We start from the raw sequence: 13,497 nt of genomic DNA, 5'->3' as shown, positions 1-13,497 counted from the left end.
AAACCATTATGTATGGAAGGAGTAATCAGGGACCTAGGGACACAAGTGGACAGTAACCTGTTATGTGACACTCACATTGCCAATGTGGCTAGGAAGACTGTCTATATTGGACACCGTATCATGAAAGGATTCACATCTACGTCAACAGAGGTCATTGTGCCCCTATACTGTTCTCTTATCAGACCCATAATCTAGTACAATGCCTCATTTGGGATGTACCTTACCTGACACCTGCAGCAGTTAGAAAGACCTCAAAGGTACCTCACCAAGAGGATAAAGGGTCTCAAATATATGTCATATGCTGCCTGGCTGTAGACTCCCCAGCTGAATGCAGTCACATACTGCCTACACAGAGGCATTGTATGTCTGTTGTACAAGGCCATGTCCAACACAGGAGTAATGGACATGCTCCACCCCAGAAAACTCAAAGCCATCAGAGCTGTGAGAGTGAGAGATGTCAACCTCAACACATAATAAAATAGGATGTGCTGGAGGGACAGATACATAACCCAGAGGCTCCCCACACCCTGGAACAAAATCCCACTCCATGTTAGGCAAAGCCCCTCACTGACGCTCTTCAACAGGAATCTTGCCAAGTGGATGGATGATCGTAGATTTACAATGGGAGTTTTCACTGTGTCACGTCCAGACAGAGGCACAGCAAAGCAAATCATAAATGGCCATAATATTCACATAGCAAGGGGTGGCGAAAGCCACACACACTCTGGCTAGGCTTACAAATGCCCTAGGGTGGATAGCCTAGTATGAACCTATGAACCTATGAAGATACAAATTGTACAAGACACTAAGGATAATCCCAAGGCTTCCTCAACTGATGGTAGGAACTGTGTTGGGAATTCACAGATATGCTCTGAATCACACAAATATTACAAACAACATACCGAACACACACACATATTGCCAACATACATCCTGACAGGTGCAGTGCAAACCCCCCCCCCCCCAGAATGCAAAATATCTATCCCAGCAGACTGCTGGCCCCCTGACATTGCAGATGCTGAGGTAACAGCCAGCACCTACAAAGCAAAACACAGCAGCAATGGTATGAGATGGTGTCCTGGGCTGAGTCCAACATGGACTCCAAGAAGAATGGAATGCCAAATCACACTACTGCTCAATGTCAGCTTTACCACAGGATATGTACCCAAAGAGCAGTGTACAACAACAGTGGTCGTTCTCAACAAAGGTGTTGCCTGAATGGATACTGAAAACTACCACTCAAGAATCCTGAGAAGCTTGGTCTGCACAGCTATGGAAAGGATCAGCATGCACTGCAGACATAAAGATATTGGGGACCTACTGACACCGGACCCTACCCAGTGTGGCTTTCTTAAGTGCAGATCCTGCCCCTAAACATGTTTGACTCATTTGAAACAGTCATTAAGGTCATTGATGAGGGCAATGTGGTCCACACAGCGTAGCTGGACCTTGCAAAGGCTTCCATACAATACCCTACGTGTTCATTATAGATATGCTCACCGGCTTAAATATAAACCCCTATGTCAGTAGAGGGGTTGCAAACCAGACCAAGGACAGAACTGACATGGTCAGACATGCTGCAGCCATGTCAGACTACAAACCAGATATAACTGGCATCCCACAAGGCTTGATCCTGGTACCTCCCTCATTTGGTATATATGTCCCATAGGTACAGGCCAACATGGAAGGACTGTGTCTGAACATGTTTGCAGAGGACTACAAACTGCCTACCATATCTGACCCTCCAGCTGACACAAGCATCCCACAAAAGGGCAACATAGAAACAGACAACTGGTGCCATAGCCATGTCAGCAAGCTAAAATCAGAAAAGTGTATAGTCAACCCCCGTGGATATACAGTAAGCGCCCACCAATTACCACATAGGTGTTAACCCATTATGTACTTAACATGTAATGAGAGACCTGGGGAAACAAGGTGATAGATATCCTGCATTGGACAAACATGTGGCTGTAGTGTTTACAGAAACATACCATATACCCACCTAATCATGAAGGTTGTCAGATCTAGATAAGGGGAGGTCATTGTGGCTTTGCAGTCATCCTTCATCAGCGTTACAATTGACTACAATAGCCCCTGTGGGATGTACCTCAGCAGACACCTCCATCTACTGTAAAGTCCCCAACAGTACCTCACCAGGAGTATCAAAGAGCTTGAACAGATGCCATGTGTTGCCTGATTAAACAAACTGCAGCTACACACACTGCCATACTGCCCACCCAGAGGCAAGCTGTGCCTGATGTATAAAGCCATGTCCAAGCTGGAATCAATAAACATGCTGCACCTTGTACAATCTGAATGGCAGTGAGCTATGCACATGAGAGACCTGAACCCCAGCACTGACATACATAGGACAAGCTGTACTGCATGATCCATAACACAGAAGCCACCCTCACTCATGAGTAAACTCCCAGTACAGGTTATCCATAGAGTCACTCATCGATTCTCCTCAAGAGGAATCTTGATGAGTGGATGGGAGATGGTAGGTTTACCCTAGGTATCACTGTTATGTCACAGGTAGACGGAGGCACAGTATACTAACCATGACATATGTCATGGCAAACTCCATTTACAATGTGTGTCAAAGGACAAACACACTCTCCGACTAGCATTAGAAATGGCCTAGGGCACATCGCTAGTGTTTGCAAATGTACACCTATGTTGTGTATACACTACCAATGTTGGACAAGCCTGGTTTAAGTAGTTCATATCTGAACATAATGCAACATGGTCAGATGTGCACAACTGGCCCCTAACCAGGCTGTTGTGCTCACTATGGAAATGTAAAGCAGTGATAGGACTAAAGCCCAGGATACTGTCCACCACAGTGAAAGTACTGAACCAGTACACTATACGGTACTACAGTGTTAGGTCAGTATGAAAGGATGTTGACAACTGTATGCAAAGTATCCCATGCAAACCCTGCAGGCACAGTATAATCCCTGTTGTGTTCACACACAAAGCAGTTGGACAGTAACTACACAACATGACACACAACACACAACCATAAACGGGAGATATTTGTTGACGTTCACACTCGTCCACAAATGTGGTGGGCTGCAGAGTTCAACATATGGAAAGCTCACACTGGGCATGCTCAGACACTTTGATAAATGAGACATATGTCAGACAACATGCCATGGGAAGGCTGAACTGGGCATGCTCACACACTTAGGCCAAATCTCAGTTTAGCAGTTGGCCACACATATCTGGTACTTGTACGTGTTATTACAGGAACCAACCACATTACAGAAATCTGCCCAGTGCACACAGTTAAATATCTACAGAGACATACGTGATATAGTGGATCCCTCCCATATCCAAACATCTTCCACAGATACAGAAGTTGTTCATACAAACAGGGAATGCTATGACAATAAAGACCTGCAAACAGTCTATCAGCAACAAATAATGTGCATCTGACAATTAAACATATGGGTGTAGAGGTCAACACTAGGCTGTTTGCCCTAGGGAATGACAGCCTAGCCAGAGTGTGCTTGGTGTCTACCTCCCCAGTACAGTAGGCTACTGTGCCACTGTAAAGTAGGTCACATAAGGCACCATGTGAGGCTAGTGTGCTGTGCCTCTGTCAAGCAGGGACACAGTGGAGATCCCAGGGTTTAAATTTGCTAAGCCACAGCCATGTTGTTGGTGTGTGCTGGAAGTGGGTTGGTGAGGATCTCTAACAGTAAGTGGGCATCAATAACAGACTGAGGGGAGCCTTATCTGCATTGTCTGGACAATTTCACTGTCAACACTGTGTCGTGATGATTATGAGGGATTGAAGTGTCATGCCGGTACTGTTCAGAGATGTCCTCCCTCTGTGGGCTACTGCTCTGCAATGTATTAGCTCACTCTGTCTGATGGACAGCTCATATATGGCTGGTGTACATCTGACAGGTGTCCTGTTGTGGAGCAGTCATGGGTATATTTGGGATAGCATGATCAATGCAAACCTTCCACATGCTCATAGAATGCAATTGTCAAGGATTATGCAGAGTGGCCTGTATACTCCCCCAGCATGGGTCCTTTGAAGTCTTCCACCTCAGTCTTCACAAGTGTAAAGTCTGCTTTTGATAAATACAGTTTGTTTGCAGTGACAACCTTGCCTGGGGGTGGGGATGGGATATGGATGGCCATGGAAAGGTGGGTATGGTCAGATATCAACAATGGTGGTCTACCTCTGGTGTGGAACAGTGAGTACCCATGTGGTAGATGGTCAGGTGCAATATGTATTCCCCCTTGTGGCTGTGGTGAGTGGTTCTGCCATAGCACATGGACTCACAAATTGTAGTGGTTGTAGGGTAATATTGTAGAGGCCTGAGTAGTTCCCACACACAATATGCCTGTACCTGACGTTAACAACTGGAATGGTGTATATGAACACCTGCATATCTTGGCACTGTTCCCAGGGAAGCAAAGTGTGTGTCCTGGATGTGGGAGGGGTGGTCAGGACTGGTTGTGTTGTGTGTTACAGGTCCTGTGGTCACGAAGCATGGTATAAAACATAACCTGCCAGTGTGATGTGCATATCTGACCCTGACGTAGGTGGCTGCAAATGCATATATATGCTATCCCCCACCTGACAGGTAGTACTAGATGTACATATCTCTGTAGAAATAATGATGTCAGCACCCTATAAATACTGCATGTGCAGAACAGATGCCCAGTAATTCGAATAGTGCGCTCTGCTAATGCATCTCCCTCAAGTGTCATAATATAGGTAGGTAGTGGTTTGAATCCTGCAAATGCTCAGTGTGTGTGTGACGGTGAGTGAGTGGGGTTGGTGTGTGTGCAAGTCTGTGTGAGGGAAATGTCCCTTTTGGCAAATGGGAAAACACACTACAGGATGCACATTCCCCTTTCTAAACACTGATGATGTCAGCATCCTATAAGTACAGCAGGAGAAGGAATACCTCCAAGTAATGCGAATAGCGTGCTCCGCTAATGCGTCCATCTCGAATGTCATAACATAGTTAGGTAGGGGTTTGAATCCTGCAAATGCTCAATATGTGTGTGGAGGGGGTTAGTGTGTGTGCAAGTCTGTATGAAAAAATGTCCCTTTTGGCAACTAGGAGAACACACTACAGGATGCACATTCCCCTTTCTAAACACTGATGATGTCAGCACCCTATAAGTACAGCAGGAGAAGAGAAATCTCCCAGTAATGCGAATAGCATGCTCCGCTAATGCGTCTGTCTCAAACGTCTTTACAGAGTTAAGTAGGGATTTGAATCCTGCAAATGCTCAATGTGTGTGGAGGGGGGTTAGTGTGTGTGTGTGCGCAAGTCTGTATGAAAGAAATGTCCCTTTTGCAACTAGGAGAACACACTACAGGATGCACATTCCCCTTTCTAAACACTGATGATGTCAGCACCCTATAAGTACAGCAGGAGAAGGAAAACCTCCCAGTAATGCAAATAGCGCGCTCTGCTAATGCATCCATCGGGAGTGTCATAACATAGTTAGGTAGGAGTATGAATCCTGCAACTAGCAAGTGTGTGTGGGAGAGGGTGAAAGTAGTGTGTGTGCAATTACATGTGTGAAAGAACTGACCCTTTTGCCAACCAGTACAACACACCAGCTGCTGCATATTCCAATCTATACACAGAGATGATGTCAGCACCCTACAAGTACAATGGAAGAGGGCAAATCCCCCAGTAATGCAAATAGCACGCTCTGCTACTGCGTCTCTCACTACTGTCATAGCACAGTTAGTTATGGCATTGGATTCCAGACATGCCACGTGTGTTTTTGTCACACAGAATGCCCATGTGTGTGGGTTGTTGTTCACAATAATGCATGACATCGATTAAACCAGTAATGGCAATGGACACAGATGATGTATGTGTGTGCCAAATACACATGTGTACCTGTGACCTTCAATAATTACCATGTCTGACACCTGCCACATGTGAATACATGGTATTTGCACTGGATAACATTATGACTGTGGTCTTCTGTGCGGGTGTTGTATGTGGTATGTGTATATACAGTGTGATATGTAGATGGTATCAACCTAGCAGCGAGGGATACACATCTGGTCTGGGGCATATAGTCTACATGTTGTTGATGAACAGGTGCTGCATGTTTTCACCTGTTGTGGGAGTGGTAACAAGTTGTTCCATAGCAATGCAGTGACTACATGCTAGGAACCTTTCAGCTAGGGTGTTGTAGCTACAGTAATTCACCAGCATTCAGTAATATGTCAGCATTCCTGGTGAGGGTATGATGCCAACCAAGGTCGGGGTCATACCAGCCTGTGCCACATGCTCGGAGAGCCCTTCCATGTTCCCTATCATGTAGTCCAGGGAGGTACATCACAGGTCAGCCATAGTGGCATGGGCAATGACTGAGTCATATGTGTCCATGCCTCTGACTGACCTGTATGCTTGTGTTATGTGGTGGACCATAGTGCTCCACGGGCATATCACTGTGACCTTCACCTTGTCCAGTCTGGTGAGCGTGACCTCACTGTACCGGACAATAAAGGTACCTAACACAACTGTAGCAGGTGTGTTGTCTAGCCGTACAGGCTGTGACTGTTTGGCACACAGGATTTGTGTGCTATGTGTTATGCGTGATGTGTTCTGGCATAACGTATGCCTGTGTGCCAGCTGCAGAGGTGTCTGCAGCTCAGGCAGGATGCTATTCTTAGGCTCCACGAATGGCCCAGTGTGTTGACGTGCTTGTATTGCTGTCAGTGTAGGTCTACATCAGACTGGTATTGTAGTCACTGTAGTATTTCATGCCACCTGACAGGTTATGCCAATAATGGGTTCAGAGTGCTTAGTCCCCAGTTTTTCTATGTGGTTCCATCTCATACATGTGTTGTACATCCATATGTAGGGGAGAGGGTTGACTGTGTACATGTGGCAGCTGTGACTGCCACATGACACACATATTCCACAACTGTACCATAGAGGTGACTGACAACTGACCTTTGCACATGCTACCATAGTATTGTGATTGCCATGGTGATTAACAGCACATAGGGCCAATGGGGAACAAGGTACATAGGTTCATAGGTTCATAGGTTCATACTAGGCTATCTGCCCTAGGGCATTTATAAACCTAGCCAGAATGTGTTTGGCTGTCGCCATCCATTGTAAATTTATCTTGCTATGCCCTTTTTCGAGGTTAGTATACTGTGCCTCTGTCTAACAGTGACACAGAAGTGATACCGGGGTAAACCTATGATGTCCCATCCACTCATCAAGATTCCTCTTGAAGAGAGTCAATGAGGGACTCTGCCTAACCTGGACTGGGATTTTATTCCAGAGTGAAGGGAGCCTCTGGGTTATGAATCTGTCCCTCCAGCATGTCCTATTTATTTCAGTGCTGAGGTTCAAGTCTCTTGAGCGTGTAGCTCGATGGGATTTGGATATTCTGAGGTGCAGCATGCCCATTAATTCCGGGTTTGACATGGCTTTATACATCAGGCACAGATCGCCTCTGAACAGGCGTTATGCCGCTGAGTAGAGCTGGAGTTTCTTTAACCGGTCAGCATATGGCATCTGTTTGAGCCCTTTGATCCTCTTGGTGAGGTACTTTTGGGGTCTTTCCAGTTGCTGCAGGTGTCTGGTAAGGTACATCCCAACAGGGGCATTGTACTCAATTATGGGCCTGATGAGGGATGAGTAAAGAGGCATGATGTCCTCCCCTGATCTAGATGTGAATCCCTTCATGATGAGGTGGGCTATATAAAATGTTTTTCTAACCACTTTGGCCACGTGGTTGTCAAATGAGAGATTGCTATCAAATTGGGTCCCCAGGTCCCTAATTGCTTCTTCTGTACTTAATGGATTACTACCTATGTGGTACTTTGTGGGCACTTTGTTTTTGCCAAAGGGGATGACTATACACTTTTTGGCATTCAGCTTGAGGCCATGGCTCTGGCACAAGTTGCCTGTTTCTATGAGGCCCTTTTGGAGGATGCTTGTGTCGGCTGGAGAGTCTATTATGGTGGCCAGTTTGCAGTCATCTGCGAATTTGGTCAGCCACAGTCCTTCTGTGTTGGCCTGTACCTCAGATAAATATATACCGAACAAGAGAGGTCCCAGGACTGAGCCTTGTGGGACACCACTTGTAACTGGTTTGGAGTCTGGCATGGCTCCAGCAATTCTAACCATGTGGGTTCTGTCCTTGAGCCAGTGTGCAATCCATCTAGTGTATGGGGACTCTCCCTCCTGTGACAGTTAGTTTTGCTGGTGAGCTTCTCTAGAATGCCTGAGTGGGGTATTGTATCGAAGGCTTTTGCGAGGTCCAGGTAGGCTGTGTGGACCACCTTCCCCTCGTCAATAGCCTTGGTGACTGTTTCAAAGAAATCAACTAGGTTTGAGAGGCAGGATCTGCCCTTAACAAAGCCAAACTGGGTATGATCCAGTATCTGTAGGTCCCCAATATCTTTATTTATGAGGTCCATGATGATCCTTTCCATAGCTTTGCAGACCAAGCTAGTCAGGCTTATGGGGCAATAGTGTCCAGGATCCGTTGAGGCACCACCTTTCTGTAGAGGGACCACTGTTGCTGTACTCCACTCTTTGGCCACATATCCTGTAGTAAGGCTGGGAATGAACAGTAGTTTTATGTTTGGGTGTAGCTCTTATTGGAGTTCATGTAGGACACAGCCCGGGACACTGTCTGGTCCCATTGATGCAGTCTTTATTGCTTTGGAGAGGGCGGCTCTTACCTGAGCATCTGAGATGTCAGGGGGCAGCACTCTGCTGGGATAAATATTTGCCCTTTCAGTGTGGAGGGGGGGAGAAGTTTGCGCTGAACCTGTCAGCTAGGATGTTGGCAAAGTCTGTGGGTTTGGTGTTTCTATTGACATTTTGGACTACCTCTGAGCATATCTGGGAATTACCACCCAGGTTCCTAACATAACTAAAGAAAGCCTTGTGATTATCCTTAGTGTCCTGTGCAATTTTCTCTCGAAGCTGGCCTTAGACAATCGTATGAGTGCCCGTAGTTTTTTGCTAATACTGATCAGTGATGCCTTCCCTTTTTGGGATTTTGCTGTATCATTTAGTAGCTTCCTCCTTCTATTGTATAGTTTGTTTATGGCTGGGGTCCACCAGACAGGACGTCTGCCTTTGGAGGACTGGGTCTTGGTTTTATTCGGGATCGCATGATCCATGCATTCCTGAAGGTGTCCATAGAATGCGTTTATAGAGGAATCTGCGGTCTGGTCCATATTTTCCACAGGCCCGGGGGCTTTGAAGGTTTCCACCTCAGTTTTGAGGAGTGTGAATTTGCTTTAGAGAAGTTGTTCACTGTGGTTTTCTGGGCAGGGGGTGGGGTCGGGATGTGAATATCCAGTGAGATTAGTTTATGGTCTGATCTTACCAGTGAGGGATACACTTCTGGTCTGGAGCATAGAGTCCCCATGTTGGTGATGATCAGGTCCAGTATGTTTTTCCTTCTTGTGGGAGTGGTAACAAGTTGTTCCATAGCATTTGAGTTCATATATTCTAGGAATCTTTGGGCTAGGGTGTTGGAGCTAGAGTCATGCTCCCAGTCTATGTTTGGGCAGTTGAAGTCGCCCAATATAATGGAGTTTGGAGAGACCTTCATATTTTCCACTGTTCTCAGGAAGGCTGAGTGCGGTTCTTGGGTTTGGGAGGGTGGTCTGTAGCAGGCTATAACCTGGAAGGCAGTTTTACCCATTGTTAGTTGCACATGGATAGTCTCTGATGCTTGGTGCTTTGCCACCAACCTGGAGGTGTGGGTATCTTTGATGAATATCAATACTCCCCCTCCTTTTGTGGTTCGGTCCAAGTTTTGGTGCTGAAAAGCATGGTATGAGGTCTAACCTGGTAGTGCTGGGGTGCTCTCAGTAGCCCTGAACCAGGTATCTGTTACTGCACAGATATCGATGTTCTCCATGCTAAGGAGAGTTTCGAGTGCATGCATCTTGAGGTTTAGACTTCTGGCATTGAGTAGCATTACTCTTAGTTTCTTATCCCTTGTGATACCTATGAAGGTGGGTTTGTCATTTGAACCTTGCCTAAAAAAGGCACTATGGGGGTAGCAAGAGCCTTTGCCAATATCCGAAAGCCCAGGGGTGACAGGTGCAAGCCATCCCTAGCGAAGCAGGTGGTTCAACAGAAGATGAGTATGTGAGGGTGGTGCCTGTGATTAGTTAGCAGTGGCATATATGACTGCTCACATGGACAAATGCCAGGTAAGTCATATGCAATGTGTCACAGGCAACGTGCATGTGAACAGGACAAACAGTGATGTTCTGTCAAGTGAGACATGGACATACATGTAGTAAGCTATGCAGATGTCACTAGGAGTCCACAAAAGCTCTGTAACTATGCATTGCAGGTGGGATCAGTATTCCAGGGTAATTGCAAGCAAACATGCATGCAAAGAAAGCTACAGTAAGCAGGGCTGCATGTAGTCCATTGTACAACAAACAAGCTGTACCACTTCCAGTAGGTAACACTGCAAATATGCAGGCACTATGCACATTTACATGGAAATACACAGGTCAGATGGCTAGGGTCCAGTCTCAGCACACACAAGTGTACAGACCATGTACCGTCAGGATGTACAATAACTGGATGGAAACCCATGTGCTAATACCTGCAGTAATACACATGTCAAATAACAGACACTGAGCCTTCACTCAGTGGTTCCATACTTAGTAGGATGTATGCTACCTGGCCTGCCACCACAGTATCCCTGACATGTATGGGGACTCTTCCTCCTGTGACAGTTAGTTTTGTGTGTTCGGGCTGTCTAGCATGGTATGAGATGTGAGCTTGCAGTGCTAGGGTGCTCCTGTGTGTCCTGTACCAGTTGTGTAGTACTGCACACATATCAACATCCTCAAACATCTGCATTGCAGAGTCCAGTGTGGGCAACATGCCACTTGCAGTTTACATGTCCATCATTGCGTATTAATACTTTCATTGCCTTATCCCCTGTGCTACCTATGTATGTAGCCTTCTGTTGACATCCTTACCACCAGTATGCCAACATGTTCAGATGATACACTATGGTACTTACCATGGGTGTAGACAACATGACAATCATACCCTTACTGCATCAGGCATGCTGTGATATACCCACAATTATTTTAGCACACAGTACTGTTAACAACATGATACTATTACTACACATCTATGTAGTCACCCTGTGCATCAGCAACATGTTAACCTGTACCTGCACTGATTTTACAGATTGCAGGAGGTGGCACAGTTTCATCATATGCACAGGGTGTGAACTTGGTATGCCTGAGTCAGCCACCAATACCACCAATTGACATGTATGTGTATGTGTGTTGGTGAGGGACAGCAGTACAAGGTGGGGCAATGATGATGCAGTGTGTGCATGTATGCGGTAGCCCTAGGTGTTGTCAATTCGCATGTGTGTATGGATGCACACAGTTCCACCTCATGGCTGCCATATACTGGTGTTTGTGGACAGCCACAGACTGTACCTGCCAGGTCATACAGATCAGTGTCTCTGGCCATGGACACGGTACCTGTGCCTTGCAGGGGTGCTACGGACCATATCCAGTACCAACCCAGACTGGGTACTGTCATCAGAAGCAGGTGTTCATTGACTGGACACAGATCCCTGTCGGGCCTGGCCAGAGCCACGTGCACGTGGTCTCCTGGGGTGGTCTGATGACAGCACAGACCCAGCATTGCTGGGGCTGCTGCTGGCACTATGGGGCAGCCAGCCCTGTTGTTGTTGTCCACTGCCAGCTGCTGCTGTTGCTGGCATACGCCCACGTCGATGCCTCAACCGTCCACCATTGCCCTGGCTCATGGACATGTAGTTGTGGAACTGGTCTAATATGTCCCCACAACGTCTGTCTATGACATCGGTGAAATTATGGATGGCAGCCGCAATGTCACGCCTACTGCCAGTCATGGCTGTGCGACATGCTGTCAGCTCCCTCAGACCCTGTCTGGTGTACCGTTCCAGATGTGACTGTGCCTGCATGACAGCCCGAAACATAGCTGAGGTTGTAAGACCTCTGTGGGCACATCTGACAGGGGCAGTATGCCCATGGATGCTCCCACGAGAACCCCTGGACATCTGTCTGTGTGGTACCATCTCAGGGCCATGCCGCTGTGTGGGGAGGCATGTGCCACAGATACCACATTACCCTGGTCAATGCCCACTGCATGCTGTCCATCACCTAGGGACATTGGTGACAAAGGGTGTATTGGCAGGATAACTAAGCGCATTGATGGGGTTGACAGCTGTGTACTGTCAATCGGCTGACCAAAGATGGACCCTGGCATACATGCCCACAGAGGTCTTACAACCTCAGCTATGTTTCGGGCTGTCATGCCATTACACACATGTCATCATTATCAGAACCCATGGCACCTGATTCAGGTTCCCTGCTGCATGACACCAGAGCAGCACCAGAACCTGTGGGAGGGAAACAGGAAACACAGTTTACAATGTCTACACAATATTACCAGTGATGCACGCATCCACACATGCACAGGTCCAGACATGCACATGTGCACACATGCACACATGCACAGGTGCAAACATGCACACATGCACACATGTGCACGTGCACACATGCACACATGCACAGGTGCACACATGCACACATGCACACATGCACAGGTGCACACATGCACACGTGCACACATGTGCACGTGCACACATGCACACATGCGCACGTGCACACATGCACACATGCACACACGCACATGCGCATGCACATATGTGCACGTGCACACATGCACACATGCACACATGCACACATGCACACACGCACACATGCGCATGTGTGCATGTGTGCATATGTGCACGTGCACACATGCACACATGCACAGGTGCACACATGCACACATGTCTCATGCGCACCTGCGCACATGCGCACATGCACACATGCACACATGCACACATGCACACATGCACATGTACACATGCACACTGGTAATATTGTGAGGAAACTAATGTCAGTGGGCACAACTGTGCCATTGTTATTGAGTATGATACAGGTCAGTAGTACAACAGTCACCTTTCACAGGTCAGCTGCTGATATTGAGGATATCACACTTGCACATTAAATACTATGATGACAGCTACAAACCAAGGACACACCTCACACATGCATTAACTACCAGTGTACACAACAGTCAACTATACATATGGCATATTACCTGCACGCTCATAGTCTTGCTGCTGTGTGGCTCCAGCCTCCATCATAATGTATGTCTGCTGCAGTTGTTGTTGTTGGCGGACTGGAGCCACTACACTCATGAGTAGTCCCTCCCGTCTGGTGAGTGGGGGATGTGTAGCCACCCCACCACCTGTGGCGACCTGTTGCCTCCGGATATCCGATGCACGCTGATGGACATTTCTGATTAAATCACTGCAGTGATGTCGTACATGCTCATATGTCCTATTATGCATGCCTATGTCATTTACCCGACGGACCAGGTCTTGCCACAGTGCAGCCCTCTCCTGCTGATTCTGGCTGGTGCGGGA

Source organism: Protopterus annectens, chromosome 7.part0 (genome assembly GCF_019279795.1).
Source record: "Protopterus annectens isolate FY-2018-M chromosome 7.part0, PAN1.0, whole genome shotgun sequence".
NCBI lineage: Eukaryota > Metazoa > Chordata > Ceratodontiformes > Protopteridae > Protopterus > Protopterus annectens.
Note: the sequence above shows the minus strand (reverse complement) of the source record.